Source organism: Pan troglodytes, chromosome 10 (genome assembly GCF_028858775.2).
Source record: "Pan troglodytes isolate AG18354 chromosome 10, NHGRI_mPanTro3-v2.0_pri, whole genome shotgun sequence".
NCBI lineage: Eukaryota > Metazoa > Chordata > Mammalia > Primates > Hominidae > Pan > Pan troglodytes.
In genome coordinates this window covers 17,660,614-17,667,761 of record NC_072408.2, presented here as the reverse complement: position 1 = coordinate 17,667,761, position 7,148 = coordinate 17,660,614, and the positions used below count along the sequence as shown (strand labels likewise).

At 35.9% G+C, this 7,148-nt stretch overlaps 1 long non-coding RNA gene across 1 annotated transcript; it reads right to left on the bottom strand.

Annotated features, from left to right (window-relative positions):
- Positions 1–1,170: 1,170 nt before the first annotated feature.
- Positions 1,171–6,767, bottom strand: LOC104001468 (uncharacterized). Its single transcript, XR_128441.6, has 2 exons — positions 6,455–6,767; positions 1,171–2,630 (listed from the first exon to the last, which is right to left on the bottom strand). It is a non-coding gene; the product is annotated as an uncharacterized LOC104001468 (long non-coding RNA).
- Between the last annotated feature and the right edge of the window lie 381 nt (positions 6,768–7,148).

Sequence of the window (7,148 nt, the reverse complement as noted above, 5' to 3'; positions counted from 1 at the left end):
TTGATTCAGCTAGTAAACTATGGAATGTGAGTGACAGCACAAAGAATTAGCCAATGCTTATTTTTGAAGAGAGTCAATAATAATAAAAGGAATTATTAATTTTCTCACTTTCAATAAATCCAACAAAATAAATACTTTTCAAAAACGTGGAATCTAAGGTAAAGTATGACTATTAGAAATCGTAAAAAAAAAAATGAAGGAAAACTCCCAAAAAGACAAAAAAAAACAAAAACAAAAAAAAACAAAAACTACCAATCTGGGTCCAAACATTCTATTTTCAATCATCAGACTCTTTAGTACAATATCACATTATCATGTGAATGTTTCTTACGGTAAACCTATGGGGGAGAATCCATACTCAAGCGGCCAAATTTAAAGCAAGACAAGGATTTAAAGGTACATCTTAAATCCCTGTTATTTTAAGAATTAGCTTTTTGCCTTGTTCCTAGACCTTGGATGAAAGCGGGAGAAGAGAGGAGGTCTTGTCAGGGTCCCTCTGGGCCTCCTGGTACACAGTGAGCCCCTGTGCTTGAGGCTTCCTGTGTGGTTTTAGCTCACAGAGCCCAGCTAGCTCCAGCTGTAGCTCTTCCTCTGGTGGGCTACATGTTGTTAACCTCTCAGGAAGTATCTGGGTCTATTTTATGCTGTATTTTCATAGTGTCTTTGATAATGGATTTTCAGTTCTTATGAGGTTGGAGGATTGAGTTGGCATGGTGATCTAGAACTCACTTATGTGTCATTTAATTATATATTTTATATACTATTTATTATTTACTATAATTATTTCCATTATTATTTACTATTAGATATTATTTATATATTATTTACTGTTGGTTTGAACATGCTTTGACAAGATGATATGACATTGACTGAGTTTTAACCAATGGATGACCAGTGAAAGTTGGCCGAAAAGGTGAGGTACTAGGAAGAACCTAGATGGGCATGAAAAATGCCAGTGTAAATCCACCAGGTGGAGGAGTAATTGGAATGAGTCACTGAGAATGTGTTTAGAGCTATGTGTCTAGGCTATAAATTGACCCCCTATAGGCATTGCGCCTGCTCTTGGTGTTATTACCATCGGGCAACAGGCAATGCTCTGTTAGGCTTGACCTGGAGATTATCATTTTCAGGTATCAAAAATTGGGAAGAGGAAAGAAACATAATGCATAATTCGGTCTAGTTTTTATTCTATAAATATATAAGGAAATCCTGCTATTTGTGACAACATGGATAAACTTAGAGGACATTATTCTAAGTGAAATAAGCCAGACGCCAAAACACAAATATTGCGTGATCTCACTTGTATGTGGAATCTAAAAAAGTTGAAGACACAGTAACAAAGGGTACAGTGGTAGTTACCAGGGGTTGGGGGTTGGGGGAGAAGTTAGTCAAACTTTTAGTTAGAAGATGAGTAAGTTCTGGAGACCTAACGTACAGCATGGTGACTATAGTTAATAATAAGGTACTGTATACTTGACATTTGCTAAGAGCAGGTCTTAAGGGTTTTTAACCCCACACACACAACATGGTGGCTAGGTGAGGTCATGGTTATGTTAACTTCATTGTGGTAATTGTTTCACAATGTATATGTATATCAAAACATCATGTACATTTTAAATATATACAATTTTTGTGAATCATGTCTCAATTAAGCTGGAAAAAACCAGTGAGATGCTATATAAATGATTAAACATATTCCCATTTTGTATTTAGGTTAAGAAAGAATTTTATATTCAGGTATATCCTTACTTTTGAACTACGGCCAACCTCTGATCATTTAACTTTTTAGTTTCTCATTTTTATTTATCCCACCCAGGGTATTAGTGGTAGGGATTCTTCACAGCTGTGACTCATTTGCTTCCAGCGCTAGCACCAGGGAATTTCAAACTTTATTTGGCATAAGAATCACCTGGAGAGCTTGTTAAGCTGCTGATTATTGGGTCCCATTTCAGAGTTTCTGATTCAGTGATTCTGGCGGAGAGCCCAAGAATTTGCATTTTTAACAGTTCCCAGGTGATGTTTCAGTTGCTGGTCCTGGAACCACACCTGGGGAACTTTTGCTCTAGTTTATTTTCAATTATTTCTCACTGAAAGTACTAATGATGCTAACCAATACTCTTTGGTCAATCTGAAAATTCCTTCCTTGGACTTGCTTTCTCTGGCAGAAAAATACTCTGTTATTTCTTCAGACAAAGCCCCAGTTGGCCTTTTCTTTCCAGAGCCTTATTTTCTGATTAAATGTTTTTTTCCCCTAATAGAATCTGTTTTCTTCCCTCATTAAGGTTCACCTCTTCCTGCTGTGGGTAGTGACAGACGGTCCCTGCTTTCCTGCCTCTTACGAGAATCCCACTTGTGAATGAAGAGTTCAGTTCAGTTTTATCTTGACCAGGTGCGAGACTGCCCCTTTGTGATTCTCAATCCCACACAGGGTGTCCAAGTTTCCTATCTTCTCCTCGGGGGAGCTTAAAAGTGTCCAGAACTGTTGAAGTGGCAAGTTGTCCACAGGTGACAGATAGTAGAAAATGCATGACCTTATTTCTGTCCCATCGTGTTCAAAGGTTCTCTTGTTAGTTAGCACCCACTACCACTTCATTTTGCACTCCGCTTTTCTGCCTTCCCCTTCCCAATGCCTGGGGGAAAGAAAACATCGGGTTCAACAAGTGAACTTTTACTTCAGACTCTTCATAGTATTTTCTTTGCAAATTATCGAAAAAGAGTGCCTGGCTGGGGCATGAATGAGAGGGAGGGAAAAACCCTGAGAATAAGAAAACCACTGGGCTGTTATCCCTGTAACTCTGTCTCTCTAGATTTGGATATTAATTCATACATACATTTGTTCATTCATACCTTCATTCTTTCCACAAATATTTATTGAGCCCTGCATGCCTTTTGCTAACACTAACCACCACTTTTTAAGAGATCGATTTCCCTCTACATATACTATTTTCTAATTAAGTTCAAATGGTATACATTATGTATTAAACATATATATGCATATTAAACATATATTTAAATGTGCACTAGTATAATTTATATGTAAGGAGTGTGTTTAGCGTGTATGTGTTTTAGATTTTACTTCTAATTTCCAATCAAAGATGATGTAGAATTGATCTATGATACAAATATACAGGTGTTTTTTGTTTGCTTGTTTTTATCTCAGAATCACCAAGAGTTAAAATACCTTTTTTTTTTTTTTTTTTGCTTTAAGGTGCTATATTTTATTGAACACATTTCTGGAGTTTCTTTACAATGTTCTCCAGTTATTGTGTGCTCTTCTTTATGTGTCTACCTGATAATACATATGACACATGAAATTTTACAAATGTGTTTGTCCAATATTCTCAAAGGCATGACAACGTGCAGATTAAATATCTGGAAGCCAGAATGAAATATTATTAGAAATTGTTACATAAAAGCACAAAGAAGACAAATTACACCATTTGTAATTACTTAAAAATTCTTTTAAAGAGTACTTAAAATACTTTTAAATACCCTTCCAGTCATTTTTAAATTTAAAAAAGTTTGTTTAATTAAACCAACAATTGCTTCTTAAAATACATTATAGATTCTATATGAAAAATTGCAGGTAATCATACAGGAAAAAGAATTTTTTTAATCCAAAATGTTATATGTAACCAAGAAATAGTCATTGTGATTATACAATCTATTAATGTATTATAGTTGGATATATATACAGATGAATAAGAAGAATATTAAGACAGAAATGCATTTAGTAAAATAGGATTATACTATACATATTATGCTTTAATTGTAAAAAAAAACTATTAAATTTTACATTAGCAGGATCTAGTAGAAAATAAGACAGAAAATTAAACTAAATGAATTAATATTTAGAATTAATGTTTCTTTAACTTAAGACACTATGTCCTAAGTTTTCCCTTTTAAGATTAAGAGAAATACTATTTTTACAAAGATTTTGAAGTCACTAGACTTTTATTCTTTTAAAAATATGTTTTACTTGTAGTAAAGATTGTTTCTCTGGTATGAAAATGTGAAGACTTGAACATTTTCATGTCTCTTTCCTCAATGTCCAAATTTATTAATTTTATCATCATTTTTATTGTCTTTATGTGGATATTCATATAAAATTAGTCATTTTCAGATTAATAGTATCAATTGTATTTAAATCAATTTAAGATCATCACTATTAATTTTCTATGCCTGATTTTATTTTGATTCAATTTTTAAGTTAAAAGGTGTCATGGATTCTTCTTATTTTATAAGCATATGAAATAAAATTATATAAAGTATAGCCTACAATTCACTTAGTAGAGTGCCCTCATTGAAAATCATCCAGAAATATATTTTTACAAAGGACTTTATTCCAGCAAAGCAATATTATAATGCTAACTCAAAAATAATGTATTAACAGAAACTGAACCAGTTGAGTTAAAAAAAAAATCTTGTACAGACTTGTGCTTAGAAAACAAAAAGCCACAGAGATAATCGCTCTCACCTGACAACAAGAAAAATTCAGATAATGTATAAAAGTATAACTTTATTTGAGGACATCAGAGTGCTGAGGTCACAAGGCAACCACTTAAATTGAATTCCAAGCGGGACATGCACCTCTGAGAGATGGGACTCATAGACGGTTTCATTTTTGACAGAGCATAAGAGGAAAAGATGGCAGCCATAAAAGTAAAATAAAAACACTAAATTTTGAACAAAGTCTTAAGCTCAGTTGGGCTTTCATGTGTCACTGAGAGTCCTAGCTGCAAGGGGAGTCTCCAGGTCTTTTCCACAGGCCTCAAGTGGGAGCTCATTAGAAGGCCTGGGGCAGGGCAGAGCCAGAGAAAGCCCCTTAGCCATGGTGACGTCTAGGCATGAAACCTCAGCATTTCCCAGTGCCTTTTCTCACTTGAAGCAAAACCTTTAAGATACTTAGGGAGGGCCAACAAACCCTCCTGCTCCCAGGAATCAGGCAAAGTTTGAGTGCTTTTAGAGAAGCGGTATAAGCAAAAGTTCTCTGCCCTTGGGGGAGGGGTAGGATAAACCTCTCTCTTTCTCCTGGTCTTACAGAACGTAACGTGATGCAAAAAGAAAGCTAAAAGCAAAATTGCTTTGTAGCAGAGAAAAGAGAAGGAAACCACCATACCTCCCACCACAAGCCTTGCACCAAGCAACACACAACAACAGTCTACTGCTTGAAGAGGGGCAGAAAACTCCCCCATTACTGATCCTAGGCAAAAACATTCTGCTGTTGAAGGAAGGGGAGAAGAAAAAAGATGTTCAAACAGAGAGGAGCAGGAAACCCTCTGGGGTCAAGGATCCCACAATGACACAAGGCAGAGATCTGCTATGCCAGCAGAGGAGAAATTCTTTCCTGCCCAAGACTCCCCATAGATACAAGAAGAGCTTGGTTGCTGAGGAGGACGATGAGGAATGCTGAGGAAATCACACTCCTGAGGCCAAGGTACATAGGGCCTTGCCCAAGACTGAGAATAGGCCAAAATAAACTAGAATTTCTATTTCTCCCAACACTGTCGTTATTTTCACGTAACAAGCCACAAGATAGGAGGGGCAACAGTTTAGAGAGAGAACCTCTTCACACTGCAGGTGTGCAGGGCGTGCTGAAATCAGAACAGAACACTAAAAAAAACCTCCCGCTCCCCAGACCCTGCACGAAGTGTAAGGTAGTGGCAGTACATCACTGGGAGCATTTGAAGTCTGTGGTGTACTAAAGGTGACCACAGGAACAATGAAACATAAACTAGCTCAACACTTCAACTTTACAGATTTACAGAAGAGATATCGCCATGCTGGCCTGACATACAGTGTTTGCCATTCAATAGAATTATAAGCGACAAACACACAAAAAGTAAGAAAAGGACCCATTGCCAGAAAAAAATGCTAGCTGATAAAACTCAAGATATATGTGTTCAAGATGTTGAAATTATTGGTGAGAAACTTAAAATAATTTTTTAATATGTCAAAGCAACAGTGGAAATTTTAAAAACATGCATTGATATATGATGAAATTTTTCAGAGATGAAAACTATATTTTTAAAAAGAGTCAAGTGGAAATGCCAAGGATAAAACTATGATATCAGGAATAAAGAATTCCTTCCATGCACTTCTTAGAAAACTGAACACAGGATAGGGAAAGAAAAATCAAGTGAACTTGAAGATAGATTAACAGAAATTATCCCAACTAAACTACCAAAAATAAGAAAAGAGTGAAAAAATAACCTAACAGGTCATCCAAGAGTTTAGAGACAATACGAATTATAATTTCACATCTGAAACTTTGCAGATCAGATGATAAAGTGGCATTTTTGTTATACTGAAAGAAAATTCTGTCAATTACTACAACAGAGATAAAGAATATTACATAATGTTGATGAGATCAAAAGCAATAAGATGACATACAACTCTAAATGTATATATACCTAATAACAGATCTGAAGATACATAGAACCAAAACTGTTACCTGTTACTGGTGGAGGGTGTCCAGATTCTTGGCATTTTGAACAAACAATTGGATGAAATGCACAAACAAAACAATGAAAAAAAAAAGCACAGATTTATTGAAACAAATGTACACTCCACAGAGTGAGAGTGGGCCAAGGAAGCAGTTCAAGAGGCTGGTTATAGAATTTTCTGGAGTTTAAATACCCTCTAGAGGTTTCCAATTGCTTACTTGGTTTACACCTTATGTAAATGAAGTAGTGGCCTGTGATCAGTCTGATTGGTTGCAGAAGGTGACCAATAGGAGGCTGAAGTAAAGTTACAAGGTTACACATGAAGACTTGGCCTGTGATCAGTCTGATTGGTTTCAGGAGGGAACCAATGAAAGATACTTTCATTTTTCGTCTTCAATGCAGAAAAGGGGTGGGGGATGTTGCAAAGGGAGTAGCATCTGATCCTTTTGTTACTTGGGTATAGAGAGGTGGGGTTTTCCTTTTGATTCAGTTCTAGGAAGTCAGCGTGAATCAATCTTAGGTTCCCTGTCTCCTGACCATGTTCTCCTGCATCAAAACTGCCAAGACTGAAAGAAGAAATAGGCAAATCCTCAGTTATAGTCAAACATGTCAACACACCTCTCTCAGTGGTTACTGGAATATTTAGAAAAAAATCAGTAAGGATATAAAAAGTCTGGAAGAGCACCATCAACCAAATTGAAA